Source organism: Saccoglossus kowalevskii, chromosome 20 (genome assembly GCF_978046115.1).
Source record: "Saccoglossus kowalevskii chromosome 20, keSacKowa6.1, whole genome shotgun sequence".
NCBI lineage: Eukaryota > Metazoa > Hemichordata > Enteropneusta > Harrimaniidae > Saccoglossus > Saccoglossus kowalevskii.
Window position 1 is genome coordinate 28,618,458 of NC_140660.1, and position 23,801 is coordinate 28,642,258.

The following is a 23,801-nucleotide window of genomic DNA, read 5'->3' on the forward strand; positions in this document are numbered from 1 at the left end:
TTATCTCAAGAACCACTCATCAAATTTTGGTGAAACTTGGTACATATATGCTCTGGGATAATGCACAGAGTTAATTAGGTTTGGGTAAAAATCTATGAATATTAATTACCTAATTTGCATGATAATTTTAGCTGTTCCATGACTGTTCCACTGATATCTGAAGAGCCACTCATTGGATTTTGATAAAACTTGGCACATGGATGCTCTAAACTAATGCGCAGATTTGATTTGTTTTGGGTAAAAATCTATGGATATTAATTACCTAATTTGCATAATGATTTTCGGCTTTTCCACTGATATCTCAAGTACTAATCATAACATTTCAATAAAACTTGGTACATAGATGTTATATGACCTGATAGACCTGACCTGATAGTTTTTAGGGTAATATCAGTACATATTAATTACCTAATTTGCATAATTAATTAATTTTCAGCTTTTGATATTTCAAATAGTAATGATCACATTTCAATGTAACTTTGTACTTAGTTATCTGAGGACTGCAGAGACCTAATTAGTTTTTGGTTAAATATTTGTGCATGTTAATCACCTTATTAGCATAATTAGTTAACTTTCAGCTTTTCACCGGATATCTCAAGTACTAATCACATTTCAATGAGACTTGCAACATAGATCTTTTAGGACTATGCAGAGACCTGATTAATTTTGGGCTAAATAATTGTGCATATCAATTACCTAATTTGCATAATTAGTTAATTTGTTGCTGTTCTATGGCTGTTGCACTAAAGAACCACTCATTGAATTTTAATGAAACTTTTAAAAAGTACCCATCACATTTCAATGAACCTAGGACTATACACCATATTAGTTTATGGTAAATATTTATGCTTCATAATTAATTAATATTGATATCTCAAGTATTGATAATCACATTTGAATAAAACTTGGTACATAAATGCTGATAATTTTGGGTTAAAATCTGTTCATATTAATTATCTAATTAGCATAATAATTAATATTTTTTTGGTTCTAATCACATTTTCAATGAAACTTGGTACATAGATATTACATTACGCAGATCTTATTACTTTTACATTGTGCAGATCTTATTTGTTTTACACTTAAATCTGTTCATATTAGTTACCTTATTTGCATAATTAGTTTTCTGCATTTCCATCAATATGTCAAGTTCAAGTAATTTTTAATTTAATTTTTAATGTGTCTCCAATATTCTCAGCACACGGGAGTTCTTTTAAACTTTCTTTGATTGTGTATTGGTACAATAATGCTACCCTTCCATCCCTTAGGAAATGTTCCTGATTTTAAAACATTATTAAAAACAGCAGAAATTGGTTCCGTAAGATAGTTCTGGCCATACTTGATTAGTTCATTAATTATTTTGTCTTCGCCAGGAGATTTTTACTTTTACTTCACCTATGGTAATTGGTTCATTTAGTTCCTTATTAATCTCTTTATTAGTTTCTATCTCCCTAGTTTCATTAATTATTTTATTTTCAAAATCACTGTCATATTTACAGGTTTTACTATTTTTAACTTATTTAGATTTTTAAAGTGGTTGTACCACTCATTTGCTTGGATTATGTCATTGTTAGCACTGATATCATTCTTTGAAAAGACTTTGAAATTTTTCCAATACTGTTTTGGGTTACTTTCTTGCAATGTAACTGAATCCGATAAATTTTGCTTATATAGATTTTATTGTATTTCTTTCTTAGTACCATAAATTGGCCACGTATATGGCAGTCTTTTTGGTATTTCTCCACTAATTTGGCAGTTTCTCTGAATTGCTTTCTTAAATTCCAACAATCATCATCAAACCACTTCTGTCTTTTTGTGTTTTTCATTTTATTGCTACTCGATATCTTGTGTTTATTTTTTTTCAGTGAATTATCAGCAGCATTACAAATAATGTTTGTAAGTTCAGTTACTGAATTATGGATGTTATTGTTTTCATAATTAAATGACACCAGCTTATTAATGATTTCTGTGCTGTGGAGTGCATCCTGATATCTATTAATTGACTTGGTATCCTATCTGGTAAAGGTGTACATTTAATTTCATTGTTATCTGATGACAGTAAATCCCTTGTAGTTATTGCTAGTGAAATGGCACAATGATCAGATAATTATTAATCTCATTTACTTTAAAACATTGGATATTTGAAAGGAAAGGTTTGGATACTAAGGCATAGTCTACTGTACTGACACCCCCAGCAAAATTATAGCATGTAAATTTACCTAATAAGTCTCCTGGTGTTCGACCATTCAGGATTAATAGATTGTTATTTTTATTTAATTTTAACAATTTTTAGCGCTGCTGTCAACTTTGTCAAGCGGAGCTTATCATATGAGTCATTGTCTGTCGTCACCCGTCGTCGTCCATCGATTGTGTCAATGTTTTACGTTTTCGACTTCTTCTTGAAAACTGCAAGCCTGAATGCTTTGATACTTCGTGTATATGTACCTTGGGTAGACCTCTCATCTTCTTGTTGAAAACCGCAAGTCCAATTGCTTTGATATTACATATATAGGTACTACATGTGGACCTCTCTCAGATTTGTTCATTTTGTAATGATATCTTTAATTCTCTAATTTTGGTGAATATTTTTGTAATTTTTGGTAAAAAGTGATATTTTCGACTTCTTGTTAAAAACCGCACGTCCAAATGCTTTGATATTACATATATTGATACTACATGTGCACCTCTCTCAGATTTTTTCATTTTGTAATGATATCTTTAATCCACTAATTTTGGTGAATATTTTTGTAATTTTTGGTAAAAAGTGATATTTTCGACTTCTTGTTAAAAACCGCACGTCCAATTGCTTTGATATAACATATATAGGTACTACATGTGGACCTCTCTCAGATTTGTTCATTTCATGATGATATCTTTAATCCACTAATTTTGGTGAATATTTTTGTAATTTTTGGTGAAAAGTGATATTTTCGACTTCTTGTTGAAAACCGCAAGTCCAATTGCTTTGATATTACATATATAGGTACTACATGTGGACCTTTCTCATATTTGTTCATTTTGTAATGATATCTTTAATTCTCTAATTTTGATGAATATTTTTGTAATTTTTGGTAAAAAGTGATATTTTCGACTTCTTGTTGAAAACCGCAAGTCCAATTGCTTTGATATATTATACATATAGGTACTACATGTGGACCTCTCTCAGATTTGTTCATTTTCTAATGATATCTTCTGTTCTTTAATTGCCATGTGCATTGCTAACAGCGGAGCTATCTCAGCCGACAGGCTGCTTGTGTTCCTATTTTTATACTCATCATCAACATAATTATCTGGTATTGGCATATAGGTACTATCATCATTAATTATATGATCTGCTAAGGTCCCAGTACGTGCGTTAAAATCACCCATTAGAAGAACTTCCCCTATATTGTTATACCTAATGACATCCTGGGATAGTTTTTCAAAAATCTCAATGTCTTGTCTGTTATGAATGACTGAGTTTCCAGGAGGAATATAAACAGAACATATATAAAGATCTAAATCACTATCAAATACTCTTCCATCAATTTTACAACATACATGTAAGTACTCACTAGATATAACTTCTATTTTTGTAGTTGACTTTTGAAGAGAATAGCAAGTCCACCAAATTTATTGTTCCTTTTTCTGTCACTCCTCAAATAACGATAGCCATCTAAAGTAATTTTACTCTGAATGTGTAGATATGCTAATGAGTGTTGTTAATCACTTGCACAGCTTACTCGTATGTTTACAAAAACCCTTGTACATGTAGTTTATTTACAAGCTAATTACACTAACCCTTGAAACATCAATATGTTTAGTGGTCCAATCAGGCTTACTTCCATAGACATAAGCTACATACTAGTAGACATTTATTTTCTTTTTAATTTGTTTTTAATTGTTTTTGTGCCAGGCACCAGTTCTGGACATTGAGTGTCACTGTTGTCTCTCCTTACTTTTTTTTTGTAATTGTGCGAATTGCAAGTGCCGACACATAGTGCATTTTGCCACAGAAGTCATATTCATGTATAGGACTACATGACAGGGCTGTGTGGCCATCTCTCTATCAAATGGCAAGTTTAACGCTAACCTGGCGTCACGCAGGCTCGGTCGAACATAAGCACCTACGGATCTTAACCAAGGTTCCCCCAAAGTCACATTCGTTAGTGAATAAATCTCGGCCAGTGGAATTGGCCATCCCATTGGGTCTGTGGCACACTCACCCAGGGGAGGGGTCGACCCTTTTTTATGTTCAGCCTAAGGTGGGATTTGAACTTGGGTCTACCGATCATGAGTCTGATGCAACAACCACTAGACATTTCTTAACAACTAAACGAAGTTAACATGGAATGCGTTACATACCATATCCATTTGCCTTCCTGACGATGACGAGTAATATATGCATGCATGCTTTGGTTGTTGCCATGTTCGGGGACTTATAATTCGGTCTCCATCTGTTCATCTGTGCATCTGCCTAGGCATGTGCCTAGTACTTTATCTGGGACATATACACATGCAGTGGTTTACTGATTCAATCAAAAATGGCTGACTGGCAGCCATTTTGTTTTTTAAAAAAGTGGTATCTTATGCATTTTTGTGTTTAAATTTGGTACATGCATAATACATGTTAGGATACATGTCTGGCGATTCGATTCATGTTCAAATTAAAAATGGCTGACTGGCAGCCATTTTGCTTTTTGAAAATATTGTATATTATTTATGCTTGTTGGTTTGTGTTCAAATTTTGTACATGCATAATACATGTTAGAATACATGTCTGACAATTCGATTCATGTTTTGGGATAAAAGATGGCTGACTGGCAGCCATTTTGCTTTTTGAAAATGTGGTATCTTATGCATGCTTGTTGGTTTGTGTTCAAATTTGGTACATGCATAATACATGTGAGGATACATGTCTGGCGATTCGATTCATGTTTTCTGATCAAAGATGGCTGACTGGCAGCCATTTTGCTTTTCATAAATGTGGTATATTATGCATGCTTGTTGGTTTGTATTCAAATTTGGTACATGCATAATACATGTTAGGATACATGTCTGACGATTCGATTCATGTTTTTGGATCAAAGATGGCTGACTGGCAGCCATTTTGCTTTTTGAAAATGCGGTACATGCATATTATGCATGCTTGTCGGTTTGTGTTCAAATTTGGTACATGCATAATACATGTTAAGATATATGTCTGATGATTCGATTCATGTTTGAATCAAAGATGGCGGACTGGCAGCCAATTTGCTTTTCAAAAAGGTAAATTATGCATGCTTGTCAGTTTGTGTTCAAATTTGGTACATTATACATACATAATACATGTTGGAATACATGTCTGGTGATCAATTCATGTTTTCGAATCAAAGATGGCTGACTGGCAGCCATTTTGCTTTTCGAAAATGTGGTATATTATGCATGCTTGTTGGTTTGTGTTAAAATTTGGTACATGTACATGCATAATACATGTTAGGATACATGTCTGATGATTTGATTCATGTTCGAATCAAAGATGGCTGACTGGCAGCCATTTTGCTTTTCGAAAATTTTGTATATTATGCATGCTTGTCAGTTTGTGTTCAAATTTGGTACTTACATAATACATGTAAGGATACATGTCTGACAATTCGATTCATGTTTTCGGATCAAAGATGGCTGACTGGCAGCCATTTTGCTTTTTGAAAATGTGGTATATTATGCATGCTTGTTGGTTTGTATTTAAATTTAGTACATGCATAATACATGTTAGGATACATGTCTGACGATTCGATTCATGTTTTCTGATCAAAGATGGCTGACTGGCAGCCATTTTGCTTTTCGAAAATGTCGTATATTATGCATGCTTGTTGGTTTGTATTCAAATTGTGTACATGCATAATACATGTTAGGATACATGTCTGACGAATCAATTCATGTTTTTGGATCAAAGATGGCTGACTGGCAGCCATTTTGCTTTTCGAAAATGTTGTATATTATGCATGCTTGTCAGTTTGTGTTCAAATTTGATACATGCATAATACATGTTAGGATACATGTCTGACGATTCGATTCATGTTTTCGGATCAAAGATGGCTGACTGGAAGCCATTTTGCTTTTCGAAAATGTGGTATACAGTCAAACCTGTGTTAACGGCCACCTGGATACAGTGGCCACCTGCCTATAGCGGTCACAACCGAACAGTCCCTACGAATTTTACATGTAAAGTACCCTGTTTATAGCAGCCACCTGCCTAACGCGGCCAATGGCAACGCTTCTGCGGCTGCAGTGATCAGTTGAACTGCATATAACGGACATAGTTCCCGGATGTCTTGCAGACTACTGCCTTCTACCTCAGACAGCTCATAAGCTCACAAAGGACAAAGTTAGCACGTTTTCACACCTTTCATTCAACCGATGGTTTCAGCAATTATGTTTTATTCTTGTTTATAATTCAGTTTACCACGGCAAGCACACCGTACCGTTGGTTATGGAACGCCAAAAACATAATTAAGAATTTGAAAGTGTCTTGATAAAAAAACATGCTGTCATTAATGTTTTGTTGAAATATGTATACCATGGGAATACCTTACAATTTTGTTCAATGAATGAATCGAGTAACCACAACGATGACGACCCGCGAAAGTTTTGTGAGTTGCCGGGACACAGTCACGGTCCCTATGCATGTGGCTGGGGTGAATCAGAATGCCGATGGTAAATTTCCGATCGAATTGATTACCAATAAAAAAACATAACAACTCACTTTAGTATCGATATTTATTCACTTTGAACTCCTATAAATATCGATAAATACGCATGTAACTGGAACTGATAGCCAAAAAGGAAAACAATCAACGCAACGGCCATGCCTGTTGTTTATCCATCCAAATAAAGTATGCTAATTAGCCTTGCACATGTGCGTTCTTGTTCTTCCGGGGTTATGATAACTTGAGTCAAAAAGTATAGTCGCTTCCTTTACTGTGTATAGATCACTGTGACTTTGAGGGAATGTGTGTGCAGTATCATCTCGTTGTCCAACTAAATTCATTCAACTATTTTGTTTTCTCGGTTGCTACTGCCTCGGTACATTTAACAATAGATGCTTTTAACAATGATGTTAAATTGACCTCAGTTCACTGGCCAAAGTCGCCAGGCATTTTACACATGTTTCTATTGTTGCATCAGTACAATAACATGGAAGTCGCACAGATTTCGATTGCACAAAGTAATGTTTTGATTAGGGATCAACCATTTCGTAAGTGAGGTAGGTCGAGAAGATTTTTGAAAAAAAAATGTACAAAATGTTAAGGGAATTGTGATTGGGTAGGAAACTTTCAAGTTGTCACGTACATGTAACTGGAAGGAGATCCATCACTACAATAGATAAGTGTTCTTTTCGTGTACGTAACGTTGTAGGGATCAATAAAGCACTGCTAACTGTCCCTCTCCCTTCTCCTTGAAAGAATTTGCTATAACCCAGAGACACTCCGATTTATTAAAACAGTTACCACACACAATAAATATTAAAAGAGACATACAAATTCAGAATAGCTAAGCAAAGCAAGCTGAGTGATTTCTTTAGTAGGAAATGAGACTCAAACTGCTGCTGAACATGAACTTTACTGTACAAATCTTCAAATAGTTTTCATACTACTCATTATTGTGCAATGATCGATTTTTGTGAAATGATTTTAGTTTACATAATACAATTTAAAATCAACATTTTTTATTTGGAATAAAGTGTTTGGATACTGTGTACAGTAGTGTAATAGTGTGTCAAATGGGGTTGCGAGATCTGTTTTAATACATTGATTCAGTGCCTAATTAATATTCATGAAAAAATTAGTGAACCTGTATAGAAAGGCCACCTGTCTATAAAGGCCAAAATTTCAAAGTCCCTTGGGTGGCCGCTATAGACAGGTTTGACTGTATTATGCATGCTTCTTGGTTTGTATTCAAATTTGGTACATGCATAATACATGTTAGGATACATGTCTGACGATTCGATTCATGTTTTTGGATCAAAGATGGCTGACTGGCAGCCATTTTGCTTTTCGAAAATGTGGTATCTATGCATGCTTGTTGGTTTGTGTTCAAATTTGGTTCATGCATAATACATGTGAAGATACATGTCTGGCGATTCGATTCATGTTTTTGGATCAAAGATGGCTGACTGGCAGCCATTTTGCTTTTCGAAAATGTGGTATCTATGCATGCTTGTTGGTTTGTGTTCAAATTTGGTTCATGCATAATACATGTGAAGATACATGTCTGGCGATTCGATTCATGTTTTTGGATCAAAGATGGCTGACTGGCAGCCATTTTGCTTTTCGAAAATGTGGTATCTATGCATGCTTGTTGGTTTGTATTCAAATTTGCTACATGCATAATACATGTTAGGATACATGTCCGATGATTCGATTCATGTTTTTGGATCAATTATGGCTGACTGGCAGTCATTTTGCTTTTCGAAAATGTCGTATATTATGCATGCTTGTAGGTTTGTGTTCAAATTTGGTACATACATAATACATGTAAGGATACATGTCAGGCGATTCGATTCATGTTTTAAGATCAAAGATGGCTGACTGGCAGCCATTTTGCTTTCAGAAAATTTGGTATATTATGCATGCTTGTTGGATACATGTCTGACGATTCAATTCATGTTTTCGGATCAAAGATGGCTGACTGGCAGCCATTTTGCTTTTCGAAAATGTGGTATATTATGCATGCTTGTTGGTTTGTGTTAAAATTTGGTACATGTACATGCATAATACATGTTAGGATACATGTCTGATGATTTGATTCATGTTCGAATCAAAGATGGCTGACTGGCAGCCATTTTGCTTTTCGAAAATTTTGTATATTATGCATGCTTGTCAGTTTGTGTTCAAATTTGGTACTTACATAATACATGTAAGGATACATGTCTGACAATTCGATTCATGTTTTCGGATCAAAGATGGCTGACTGGCAGCCATTTTGCTTTTTGAAAATGTGGTATATTATGCATGCTTGTTGGTTTGTATTTAAATTTAGTACATGCATAATACATGTTAGGATACATGTCTGACGATTCGATTCATGTTTTCTGATCAAAGATGGCTGACTGGCAGCCATTTTGCTTTTCGAAAATGTCGTATATTATGCATGCTTGTTGGTTTGTATTCAAATTTTGTACATGCATAATACATGTTAGGATACATGTCTGACGATTCAATTCATGTTTTTGGATCAAAGATGGCTGACTGGCAGCCATTTTGCTTTTCGAAAATGTTGTATATTATGCATGCTTGTCAGTTTGTGTTCAAATTTGATACATGCATAATACATGTTAGGATACATGTCTGACGATTCGATTCATGTTTTCGGATCAAAGATGGCTGACTGGAAGCCATTTTGCTTTTCGAAAATGTGTTATACAGTCAAACCTGTGTTAACGGCCACCTGGATACAGTGGCCACCTGCCTATAGCGGTCACAACCGAACAGTCCCTACGAATTTTACATGTAAAGTACCCTGTTTATAGCAGCCACCTGCCTAACGCGGCCAATGGCAACGCTTCTGCGGCTGCAGTGATCAGTTGAACTGCATATAACGGACATAGTTCCCGGATGTCTTGCAGACTACTGCCTTCTACCTCAGACAGCTCATAAGCTCACAAAGGACAAAGTTAGCACGTTTTCACACCTTTCATTCAACTGATGGCTTCAGCAATTATGTTTTATTCTTGTTTATAATTCAGTTTACCACGGCAAGCACACCGTACCGTTGGTTATGGAACGCCAAAAACATAATTAAGAATTTGAAAGTGTCTTGATAAAAAAACATGCTGTCATTAATGTTTTGTTGAAATATGTATACCATGGGAATACCTTACAATTTTGTTCAATGAATGAATCGAGTAACCACAACGATGACGACCCGCGAAAGTTTTGTGAGTTGCCGGGACACAGTCACGGTCCCTATGCATGTGGCTGGGGTGAATCAGAATGCCGATGGTAAATTTCCGATCGAATTGATTACCAATAAAAAAACATAACAACTCACTTTAGTATCGATATTTATTCACTTTGAACTCCTATAAATATCGATAAATACGCATGTAACTGGAACTGATAGCCAAAAAGGAAAACAATCAACGCAACGGCCATGCCTGTTGTTTATCCATCCAAATAAAGTATGCTAATTAGCCTTGCACATGTGCGTTCTTGTTCTTCCGGGGTTATGATAACTTGAGTCAAAAAGTATAGTCGCTTCCTTTACTGTGTATAGATCACTGTGACTTTGAGGGAATGTGTGTGCAGTATCATCTCGTTGTCCAACTAAATTCATTCAACTATTTTGTTTTCTCGGTTGCTACTGCCTCGGTACATTTAACAATAGATGCTTTTAACAATGATGTTAAATTGACCTCAGTTCACTGGCCAAAGTCGCCAGGCATTTTACACATGTTTCTATTGTTGCATCAGTACAATAACATGGAAGTCGCACAGATTTCGATTGCACAAAGTAATGTTTTGATTAGGGATCAACCATTTCGTAAGTGAGGTAGGTCGAGAAGATTTTTGAAAAAAAAATGTACAAAATGTTAAGGGAATTGTGATTGGGTAGGAAACTTTCAAGTTGTCACGTACATGTAACTGGAAGGAGATCCATCACTACAATAGATAAGTGTTCTTTTCGTGTACGTAACGTTGTAGGGATCAATAAAGCACTGCTAACTGTCCCTCTCCCTTCTCCTTGAAAGAATTTGCTATAACCCAGAGACACTCCGATTTATTAAAACAGTTACCACACACAATAAATATTAAAAGAGACATACAAATTCAGAATAGCTAAGCAAAGCAAGCTGAGTGATTTCTTTAGTAGGAAATGAGACTCAAACTGCTGCTGAACATGAACTTTACTGTACAAATCTTCAAATAGTTTTCATACTACTCATTATTGTGCAATGATCGATTTTTGTGAAATGATTTTAGTTTACATAATACAATTTAAAATCAACATTTTTTATTTGGAATAAAGTGTTTGGATACTGTGTACAGTAGTGTAATAGTGTGTCAAATGGGGTTGCGAGATCTGTTTTAATACATTGATTCAGTGCCTAATTAATATTCATGAAAAAATTAGTGAACCTGTATAGAAAGGCCACCTGTCTATAAAGGCCAAAATTTCAAAGTCCCTTGGGTGGCCGCTATAGACAGGTTTGACTGTATTATGCATGCTTCTTGGTTTGTATTCAAATTTGGTACATGCATAATACATGTTAGGATACATGTCTGACGATTCGATTCATGTTTTTGGATCAAAGATGGCTGACTGGCAGCCATTTTGCTTTTCGAAAATGTGGTATCTATGCATGCTTGTTGGTTTGTGTTCAAATTTGGTTCATGCATAATACATGTGAAGATACATGTCTGGCGATTCGATTCATGTTTTTGGATCAAAGATGGCTGACTGGCAGCCATTTTGCTTTTCGAAAATGTGGTATCTATGCATGCTTGTTGGTTTGTGTTCAAATTTGGTTCATGCATAATACATGTGAAGATACATGTCTGGCGATTCGATTCATGTTTTTGGATCAAAGATGGCTGACTGGCAGCCATTTTGCTTTTCGAAAATGTGGTACATTTGTATCTATGCATGCTTGTTGGTTTGTATTCAAATTTGCTACATGCATAATACATGTTAGGATACATGTCCGATGATTCGATTCATGTTTTTGGATCAATTATGGCTGACTGGCAGTCATTTTGCTTTTCGAAAATGTCGTATATTATGCATGCTTGTAGGTTTGTGTTCAAATTTGGTACATACATAATACATGTAAGGATACATGTCAGGCGATTCGATTCATGTTTTAAGATCAAAGATGGCTGACTGGCAGCCATTTTGCTTTCAGAAAATTTGGTATATTATGCATGCTTGTTGGATACATGTCTGACGATTCAATTCATGTTTTCGGATCAAAGATGGCTGACTGGCAGCCATTTTGCTTTTCGAAAATGTGGTATATTATGCATGCTTGTTGGTTTGTGTTAAAATTTGGTACATGTACATGCATAATACATGTTAGGATACATGTCTGATGATTTGATTCATGTTCGAATCAAAGATGGCTGACTGGCAGCCATTTTGCTTTTCGAAAATTTTGTATATTATGCATGCTTGTCAGTTTGTGTTCAAATTTGGTACTTACATAATACATGTAAGGATACATGTCTGACAATTCGATTCATGTTTTCGGATCAAAGATGGCTGACTGGCAGCCATTTTGCTTTTTGAAAATGTGGTATATTATGCATGCTTGTTGGTTTGTATTTAAATTTAGTACATGCATAATACATGTTAGGATACATGTCTGACGATTCGATTCATGTTTTCTGATCAAAGATGGCTGACTGGCAGCCATTTTGCTTTTCGAAAATGTCGTATATTATGCATGCTTGTTGGTTTGTATTCAAATTTTGTACATGCATAATACATGTTAGGATACATGTCTGACGATTCAATTCATGTTTTTGGATCAAAGATGGCTGACTGGCAGCCATTTTGCTTTTCGAAAATGTTGTATATTATGCATGCTTGTCAGTTTGTGTTCAAATTTGATACATGCATAATACATGTTAGGATACATGTCTGACGATTCGATTCATGTTTTCGGATCAAAGATGGCTGACTGGAAGCCATTTTGCTTTTCGAAAATGTGTTATACAGTCAAACCTGTGTTAACGGCCACCTGGATACAGTGGCCACCTGCCTATAGCGGTCACAACCGAACAGTCCCTACGAATTTTACATGTAAAGTACCCTGTTTATAGCAGCCACCTGCCTAACGCGGCCAATGGCAACGCTTCTGCGGCTGCAGTGATCAGTTGAACTGCATATAACGGACATAGTTCCCGGATGTCTTGCAGACTACTGCCTTCTACCTCAGACAGCTCATAAGCTCACAAAGGACAAAGTTAGCACGTTTTCACACCTTTCATTCAACCGATGGCTTCAGCAATTATGTTTTATTCTTGTTTATAATTCAGTTTACCACGGCAAGCACACCGTACCGTTGGTTATGGAACGCCAAAAACATAATTAAGAATTTGAAAGTGTCTTGATAAAAAAACATGCTGTCATTAATGTTTTGTTGAAATATGTATACCATGGGAATACCTTACAATTTTGTTCAATGAATGAATCGAGTAACCACAACGATGACGACCCGCGAAAGTTTTGTGAGTTGCCGGGACACAGTCACGGTCCCTATGCATGTGGCTGGGGTGAATCAGAATGCCGATGGTAAATTTCCGATCGAATTGATTACCAATAAAAAAACATAACAACTCACTTTAGTATCGATATTTATTCACTTTGAACTCCTATAAATATCGATAAATACGCATGTAACTGGAACTGATAGCCAAAAAGGAAAACAATCAACGCAACGGCCATGCCTGTTGTTTATCCATCCAAATAAAGTATGCTAATTAGCCTTGCACATGTGCGTTCTTGTTCTTCCGGGGTTATGATAACTTGAGTCAAAAAGTATAGTCGCTTCCTTTACTGTGTATAGATCACTGTGACTTTGAGGGAATGTGTGTGCAGTATCATCTCGTTGTCCAACTAAATTCATTCAACTATTTTGTTTTCTCGGTTGCTACTGCCTCGGTACATTTAACAATAGATGCTTTTAACAATGATGTTAAATTGACCTCAGTTCACTGGCCAAAGTCGCCAGGCATTTTACACATGTTTCTATTGTTGCATCAGTACAATAACATGGAAGTCGCACAGATTTCGATTGCACAAAGTAATGTTTTGATTAGGGATCAACCATTTCGTAAGTGAGGTAGGTCGAGAAGATTTTTGAAAAAAAAATGTACAAAATGTTAAGGGAATTGTGATTGGGTAGGAAACTTTCAAGTTGTCACGTACATGTAACTGGAAGGAGATCCATCACTACAATAGATAAGTGTTCTTTTCGTGTACGTAACGTTGTAGGGATCAATAAAGCACTGCTAACTGTCCCTCTCCCTTCTCCTTGAAAGAATTTGCTATAACCCAGAGACACTCCGATTTATTAAAACAGTTACCACACACAATAAATATTAAAAGAGACATACAAATTCAGAATAGCTAAGCAAAGCAAGCTGAGTGATTTCTTTAGTAGGAAATGAGACTCAAACTGCTGCTGAACATGAACTTTACTGTACAAATCTTCAAATAGTTTTCATACTACTCATTATTGTGCAATGATCGATTTTTGTGAAATGATTTTAGTTTACATAATACAATTTAAAATCAACATTTTTTATTTGGAATAAAGTGTTTGGATACTGTGTACAGTAGTGTAATAGTGTGTCAAATGGGGTTGCGAGATCTGTTTTAATACATTGATTCAGTGCCTAATTAATATTCATGAAAAAATTAGTGAACCTGTATAGAAAGGCCACCTGTCTATAAAGGCCAAAATTTCAAAGTCCCTTGGGTGGCCGCTATAGACAGGTTTGACTGTATTATGCATGCTTCTTGGTTTGTATTCAAATTTGGTACATGCATAATACATGTTAGGATACATGTCTGACGATTCGATTCATGTTTTTGGATCAAAGATGGCTGACTGGCAGCCATTTTGCTTTTCGAAAATGTGGTATCTATGCATGCTTGTTGGTTTGTGTTCAAATTTGGTTCATGCATAATACATGTGAAGATACATGTCTGGCGATTCGATTCATGTTTTTGGATCAAAGATGGCTGACTGGCAGCCATTTTGCTTTTCGAAAATGTGGTATCTATGCATGCTTGTTGGTTTGTGTTCAAATTTGGTTCATGCATAATACATGTGAAGATACATGTCTGGCGATTCAATTCATGTTTTTGGATCAAAGATGGCTGACTGGCAGCCATTTTGCTTTTCGAAAATGTGGTATCTATGCATGCTTGTTGGTTTGTATTCAAATTTGCTACATGCATAATACATGTTAGGATACATGTCCGATGATTCGATTCATGTTTTTGGATCAATTATGGCTGACTGGCAGTCATTTTGCTTTTCGAAAATGTCGTATATTATGCATGCTTGTAGGTTTGTGTTCAAATTTGGTACATACATAATACATGTAAGGATACATGTCAGGCGATTCGATTCATGTTTTCAGATCAAAGATGGCTGACTGGCAGCCATTTTGCTTTCAGAAAATTTGGTATATTATGCATGCTTGTTGGATACATGTCTGACGATTCAATTCATGTTTTCGGATCAAAGATGGCTGACTGGCAGCCATTTTGCTTTTCGAAAATGTTGTATATTATGCATGCTTGTCGGTTTGTGTTCTAATTTGGTACATGCATAATACATGTTAGGATACATGTCTATTGAGATTTGATTCATGATCGGAGAAAAGATGGCGGATTGGCAGCCATTTTGTTTTTTGAAAATGTGATATCTTATGCGTGCTTGATGGTTTGTGTTCAGTTGATACTTGACCAACCACTCTAAATTATTCACTATGCTTTTGGTGCATATTACTTTATTTTATTAGTTTTATATATATATATATATATCTATATATATATATACCGTATATATATCAGTTCTTTTTCTTTAGATAATAGCAATTTTTTGGTCAGAGCGCCCTCTAGTATTTGTGGAGAATCATGTTCATTTGGAATGCTCTGATTGGATGGAAGTTCAAGCCTAGCAAGGTGTGATAGAATTGGCCTGTTATGTTCAGATTCAAATAAGAATGAACCACTAATTTGACAGGGAAGTGATACTTATAATGCAGCAAGCTGTTGTGGTAGAGTTTTTCTATTTTCCTGTCAAATGCATTTATTGGTCCACTGAAAAATCAAAATAATGTTCCCTGTATCTTATACTCTTATTGATCAAGGCATTTTAAAAATCATGGGTGTTAACTCCCCTCAAGTTATGACCCGTTGTCCCCTACATATAATGGTTGCATCTAATATTAAAATAAAGATGGCGGAGTATAGCGTTGATTCATCTCGCTCTACTCTGGATTACTTGGAGTCAATAAAGATCCTAGAAAGTTAGTATTTATATGCCTGTGTGTTTTTTTGTTTGTTTTTTCACTGTCTTTGACTTTCCCAGTATGTTTGTTGCTGTTGACAACAATTCAGTCCTCTGCCAGGCTTCAGTCAATGTTTTTCTTCACTACCTACCCAACTCCTCGTCGGGCACTATGTAGCTGGTGTGGTATATTTATCACAGACAGTAGGGCAATTGTCACATTTAGTGCTCCAAGAAAATATTCTGTCCATGTGTATTTATATAAATAGATGCAGTTTCTTTGGCTTGAATAACATTCACTGGCTTCGTACATACAGGTATACTGGTTTACCTGTTTCTAGTTGAAATATAGCCAATCTTATTAACCAAGACAGTTGGACATTTGCCACATGTCACAACACTCATTTCCAAGTGCCATAGCTTGAAACAAGTAGTCAAATCTGATATTGGCTGGAGCTTTAGTTTATATGGACATGGTAAATGGCAAACTAGATGGTCAGAAAGTAATAAAAATAATCACAGCTTTACTCCACCCACCCCACTATGAAGTAAAAGGCTATTTATAAGGCCATGTATGATGGTTTCATGTTACTTATGGAAAACAATTTTAATTATAAACTTCTATGCTCCTGTACCCAACCGTGGGGGTCCATCACACTAAACAACAGGTGTCACTAGTATTAAGAAAAATGTACTTTTTTTCATTAAAATTACTGATATATATATATATATATATATATATATATATATATATATATATTGTTCAACAATATTTCACAATCAAAGTTTATCAAGAGGTTCTTTTTGGGTGAAAATATGTCATCTTTATTCAAATAGTAAAGTTAACAAAGATGTTTTGTTCTCAGCAATGCAATGACTAATTTCATTGAAACTTCACATACTTGATTGATGAATTTACACCACATAGGGCCAATCAAATGTCATCATAACAATTGCCGTTTGTGTAGAGTATATAGTGATTTGTCATAATGGTCTGTCAAGTTTGTTGGTGTGTGTAGGCAAGGTATTCATTGTTTATATTATTTTTTTAATTTGCCCAGAGTAGTTTCAAATAAAATCATTGTTTTGATTTAGTTGTATGTGGGCAACTCCTTTTATGGGAAAAATTGCCAGTTATATTTTTATGGTTGGGGACTATTCTAATATTTTAAATATGTGTACATGTATCCTGTCAATATTTCATTTAAAATTAAAAATAATTTTTGTTTCCATTAATTTAAGCAAGCAACATAGTATACAAAATAATGTAATTGTGCTAGCCTGTAATATGAATAATTATTTCTATGTGGTATGGGTCATTATAGTATCTTAATGGTAGTTTTTACTAAAGATTTATGTTTTGGTGGCTTCATACAGCCCTCTAGTGTTTTGTTTTTATGCCAGACGGAACCTATGTCGTCATCTTCCGTTGCTTGCTTTTGTTTCATGTATCAAAAATCTTGACAGTTTAAAATGAAAGTATAATGTATAATAAATTTACAATTTTTAAAAGCCTGGTTTCCATAGCAACAGGCTAGGGTGCAGCAATGAATTACCCATTCAAACTTTACATATAGCTAATACACAATACTGTAAAATACTTTATTTTGGCTGGAATTAATTTTTGCTGAATATACTTTTTGGGCGTTTTGTATAGAATTTATTTTCACTGATTTTTGACGAGTTGAATGTAAAATAAAGGGAAAAAAGTATATTCGCTGAATTTTATTTTAACTGAATCATTCCTTCAGCGGAAAATATCAAAAATAAATTTCAAGCGAAAATCTGGTATTCTACAGTACATTACGTATATTGATACATATAGACACAATTAAAGTGTACTGAAGTGTCTCTTTGGTCAAAAAATATTTTTTTTTCAACATTTATGCTTTGCATACACCAAATTTATTCAACTTTGGAATATATATTAAGTGTTATGAAACACAGCTTTAGGAAACACATAGTTTTGTGGTTCTAGAACATCTCAGGAGTGATTTGGTTAAAAAAAATGTGATCTTCATTCACAAAGTAGGCCAGAAATTATTTTGTTTTCATTATTTAAGCTTCACATGTTTTTATTAAAAATTTAAGGAATTTTATTGACATCAGGATTCATTTCATTGACATTTAATTTAACATTCCTAATTGGTTGTAATTATATCAAAAATATATATGAATTTGAAAGCTCACATTTTCTTGAGATCCATTTATTTTTTCTGATTAATCTAAAGGAAGATGATTTCAATTAAATAATTGAAATTGTAAATTCGATGGTGAGGACATATATTTTAAGATATACTCTGTATTCTTAGCAAAATACTCAAATTGATGGTGTGAACTGAAGGTTACTATGACCTTTAGATCCAGTTCATGATGACCTGTCACAATATAATGTACACATGACAACTGGAAATAAGGAATACAATGTATGTTACATTACACATGACTGAGGAATTTAAAAATTAAATTTGGCAGAAAAATAATACTTCATATAATTTTTTTATTTTTTTGTTTTTTGGACTAACTGTCTAATGAACTTACATGTATATGGCATCACATTTTGTAGGCATTTTGCCACAGAAGTCATATCCATGTTTAGGACTACATGACAGGGCTGTGTGGCCATCTCTCTATCAAATGATAACTTGGCGTCAACCAGGCTCGGTCGAACACAAGGACCTACGGATCTTAACCAAGGTTCCCCCAAAGTCACATTCGTTAGTGAATAAATCTCAGCTAGTGGAATTGGCCATCCCATTGGGTCTGTGGCACACTCACCCAGGGAAGGGGTCGACCCTTTTGATGCAGTTCGAAATTTGCCATGGACATCTTTTGTTGCATAACATGTGACTTTCTTTACTGGTGGTATCATTTTGGGTTTTATCAGAGGTACCGGTACTCTGCACTTGTGTTGACTTCACAGGCTGGATTACAGTTTTCTGTGGTTTGGAACAGAGATAAACAAATATCCTGGATGTGTTTAATAAATTATAACACATCCCACTTCTGACACCAAATGTCACAGTGTTGAATGATATTATGCACGAACAATCCTGTTCGTGAAGGACACCACTCATTACTCGTGATTGTGAGTTTTTTTACCTGTCAAAAACATTCTCAATAAATAATATGACTAGAATTTATCCCACTGTGGATAACCATCATACATGTTGTAAATACGGGGTGTAACGTAACTCGCATGAAATGAAAACACTGTAATATAAACACATGTTTATAAAATAAAATGTGTTTGCCAGGAGCATGCCTAGGTGGCATCATGACATCCTGACGTGTATGTGTCTACAAAAATTGTCCTACCTGGCTGTATAATCACACTGTCCAGAGGCTTGACATATATGTAGATAAACACAATAGACTAATTGTTATAGATTTTCTGATGAACCCTGTGACAGTCATATATGTTTGAATAGATATCTGAATTTTCACATTCTGTTTTTCTGTTTTGTTTATTAAGTATTTTCTGGCAACTAACAATTTTGTACATTGCTACTAATTTTTTTAGTTGGTAAACCAAAACAAAAAGCACAGAGGGCGCTGTTTATGTCAAATCGTTGATGCATGTATCTAGCTTAATTCACTAATAATTTGACTGGCCTGGTCCCTTCTGATTTTAACTTTGCCTGTATCATCTAAAGAGGGCACTGTTTATATGAAACCACTAATATCTAGTGTTACACATGAAATTGTTTATAGTAACACGTTTTGATAATTTGTACTACTTTAATGATTGCATCAAGATTTCTTTTTTGTATGATTTTTTTTATTTTTCACACAACATAAAAATATACAGTAACAAAAGCATACATACACAAAAAAAGCCGAAACGAAAACAAGAATGAGATGTGGGCTAATGTGGTGTTTTCTATTTTGTACCCTTCAAAGCCAGCTGTCATGTTTTGTTTGTACTATTCCAATAACCAAAAAGAAATTATTTACAATTACAAAATAACATTTTAACCAGTTCGCTTCCTTGGTATTAATAAAATAGAGCAATGTTGACTGCTGGCTTGAATGAGTGGCTATCCGTTAATCCAAATCCTAATTGGCTCCCATTTCTGATAATGATATAATATTTTGCCTCTATTTAAAGCAAGTTGATGTTCTATATGTTCATGGTCTTTTATGTATGCCTTGAAACCAAAGAATGATAAGATTTTCGCTTCTCCCCTACATTTGTATATGTATTTTTTAAACAATAAAATAAAATGATTCAACATAATATTTTTCACTTCATAGATGCCAAGTATAATATTTATACATTACAATCTGTATTTGAAATTAAATTACAGTTTTGCTGCAATTTTTCCCACAATGACTGTACACAGTGGCATTCCACAAACAAGTGCTCTATGGTTTCATGATTGCATCAAGATAGGAACATTTGTTTCTGACTGTTTGATGCGAATGTAGACAGGAATTTTGATTTAATCACATTCGTTAGTAACAACCAATCATAAGACAGGCCATGAACCACACCAAGGTTACAACTAAATTAGCCTCACTCAACTGGTCTGTAACCTGTCTTGTGATTGGTTCTTGACAAATTGTGAATAGGCCACGCCTCTAACTGTGGCATGCATTCGGGCCAACCGTTAATTATTCATAAATGGAGTCAATTTGTGTAGTTTTCATGATTTATTCTGTAGATATAGGTAAAATATAGGTAAGGCTTTCGCAAAATTTGAAAGTACAACTAATATTCTTCAACCTAAGTTTTTTTTATAGATTTTATTTTTCATTCTGTTCGTCTGTTTTTTCTAGTTGAAAAAATGTGAGCTGGCTGGAGCCTTCATCCCTTGTCTATTTCTTACACAAGATACCAGCCGACACCCCCCTGCACATAGGGAGTGCGTACAGTTTGTTATAGTTCCTGGGCTCCCTGTGGTTTGATTTAGATTTTGTGAACTACGACAGCAAAAGCTTATTCTGTTTTTGTATACATTTATACTGCTTTTCCATGAATATATGTCAGGATTCTTCATAGTTTATTTTATGTGTTGACTTTCTATCCACATGTGTGGATTGAGTGATTTAATAGATGACCTTTGACCCATAGAGGGTGTGTTTACAGTTTTATGCAATTGTGAGATATTGACGATTGTTCATGGATATTTTTATTTTAGTTATTGTCGGAAAATTGTTGGCTGTCACAAGTTCTATTTAAAACCAGTACCATTTATTCATGACTGTTTTATTGTGAATTTGCCAGGCTATTGATTCTGTGTTGGTGGGTCAGTCTGTCAATTTTCTTGATTTTATCAGCACGGATTCTTGATAAATATTATATTGCATATGAATATTCTGGCAAGCACCGTATTCACTGAGTTGGATACGTGAGGAGTTAGTAATGTTTTATACATTTACCCAACTTGTAGGAAGCTGCCTCAATTTGACTGGTATCTTTGCATGTCGTCTTGTGTTTCAGTTCTGTCAAGCTGCACCAATCCAAATAGAGATGCTGACGGAATGAATGTTTTATCTGTTATTATCTTACCCACATGGTTTCCAACAAACGAATAAATTTAAAAGTTAAATTTAATTTCTCTCTTTTATGTCACAAATTTCAGGTGTGACGCTAACTTGGTTCATTAATAATTTGACTGGCTTTCTGATTTAACGTGGTTCATATATAAAGTGCATGATAGACAAGGAGGATATGTCTTTATTGTTGTCTGGTGTAAAATGCAGGGCTTGAACTTTTTAAATCCCAAACATGTCTTGAGCATATAGAAATAAAGTAGTGGATATCAAAGTAAAAAGAAAAATTCTATTTTTTTCTGGCCTGTATATTTTCTTTAAAATAGTTGCTTAGTTTATATATAATTGTCTACATTTTGGACACTTTTTATGCAATTAATATTACATATGTGCCATTCCAATTGGGCATGGTATTATTATAAATCTTTTCCAAGGATACATCATGGGAATGCTGAAATGCTCTGAAATAATGCTCAGACCTTATTGTTCTTTTTGTTGAAATCTGTGCACATTTATTACCTAATTTGCATATTAATTAGCACATTTTAAACATTTTCATTAGTTTCTCAAGTACTAGTTTGCATATTTCAATGAAAACTTGGTACATGGATTCCATGTGATATTGTGCAGACCTGATTGGTTTTAGTTGAAATCCTTTGAATATTAATTACTTAATTTGCCTATTAATTAACTAATTTTAAGCATTTTTATTTGTTTCTCATGTACTTTCGAACAGATTTTAATGCAACTTGGTACATAGATTCCATGTGATATTGCGTAGACCTGATTAGTTTTAGTTGAAATCTTTTGCATATTAATTACTTAATTTGACTATTAATTAGCTAATTTTAAGCATTTTTACTCGTTTCTCATGTACTTTTGAAGAGATTTCAATGCAACTTGGTACATAGATCCTATGTGATATTGTACATAGATTCTATGTGATATTGCGTAGACCTGTTTGGTTTTTGTTAAAATCCTTTACATATTAATTACCTAATTTGCATATTAATTAGCACATTTTAAACATTTTCATTAGTTTCTCAAGTACTAGTTTGCAGATTTCAATGAAAACTTGGTACATGGATTCCATGTGATATTGCACAGACCTGATTGGTTTTAGTTGAAATCTTTTGCATATTAATTACTTAATTTGTCTATTAATTAACTAATTTTAAGCAATTTTACATGTTTATCATGTACTTTCAAAGAGATTTCAATGCAACTTGGTACATAGATCCCATGTAATAATGCGCAGACCTGATTGGTTAGTGCTCAGACCTGATTGTTCTTTTTATTGAAATCTGCGTACATTTATTACCTAATTTGCATATTAATTAGCACATTTTAAACATTTTCATTAGTTTCTCAAGTACTAGCTTGCAGATTTCAATGAAAACTTGGTACATAGATTCCATGTGATATTGTGCAGACCTGATTGGTTTTAGTTGAAATCCTTTGCATATTAATTACCTAATTTTGCCTATTAATTACCTACATGTAATTTTAAACATTTTTCACTAGTTTCTCGTGTACTATTTTACAGATTTCAATGAAACTTGGTACATGGATTTCATGTGATATTGCGTAGACCTGATTAGTTTCTTGTTGAAATTTGTTGCATATTAATTACCTAATTTGCATATCAATTACCTAATTTGCATATCAATTAACTCATTTTAGGCATTTTCACTAGTTTCTCATGTACTGTTTTACATATTTCAATGAAACTTGCTACATAGATCCAATGTGATATTGTGCAGACCTGATTGGTTTTTGTTAAAATCCTTTGCATATTAATTACCTAATTTGACTATTAATTAGCTAATTTTAAACATTTTTTACTAGTTTCTCGTGTACTATTTTACAGATTTCAATGAAACTTGGTACATAGATTCCATGTGATATTGGGCAGATCTGATTGGTTTTTTGTTGAAATCCTATTTATATAAATTAACTAATTTGCCTATTAATTAGCTAATTTTAAACATTTTCACTAGTTTCTCATGTACTATTGAACAGATTTCAATGAAACTTGGTACATAGATTCCATGTGATATTGGGCAGATCTGATTGGTTTTTTGTTGAAATCCTATTTATATAAATTAACTAATTTGCCTATTAATTAGCTAATTTTAAACATTTTCACTAGTTTCTCATGTACTATTGAACAGATTTCAATGAAACTTGGTACATAGATATTTAAATTGGACGTGGTTTCTCTGGTGTTGCTATTGTGAACTAGTTATGGCACTTATGGGACATTGTAATATTATATATGATTAGTAAATTCCTGACACATGTGGTCAAT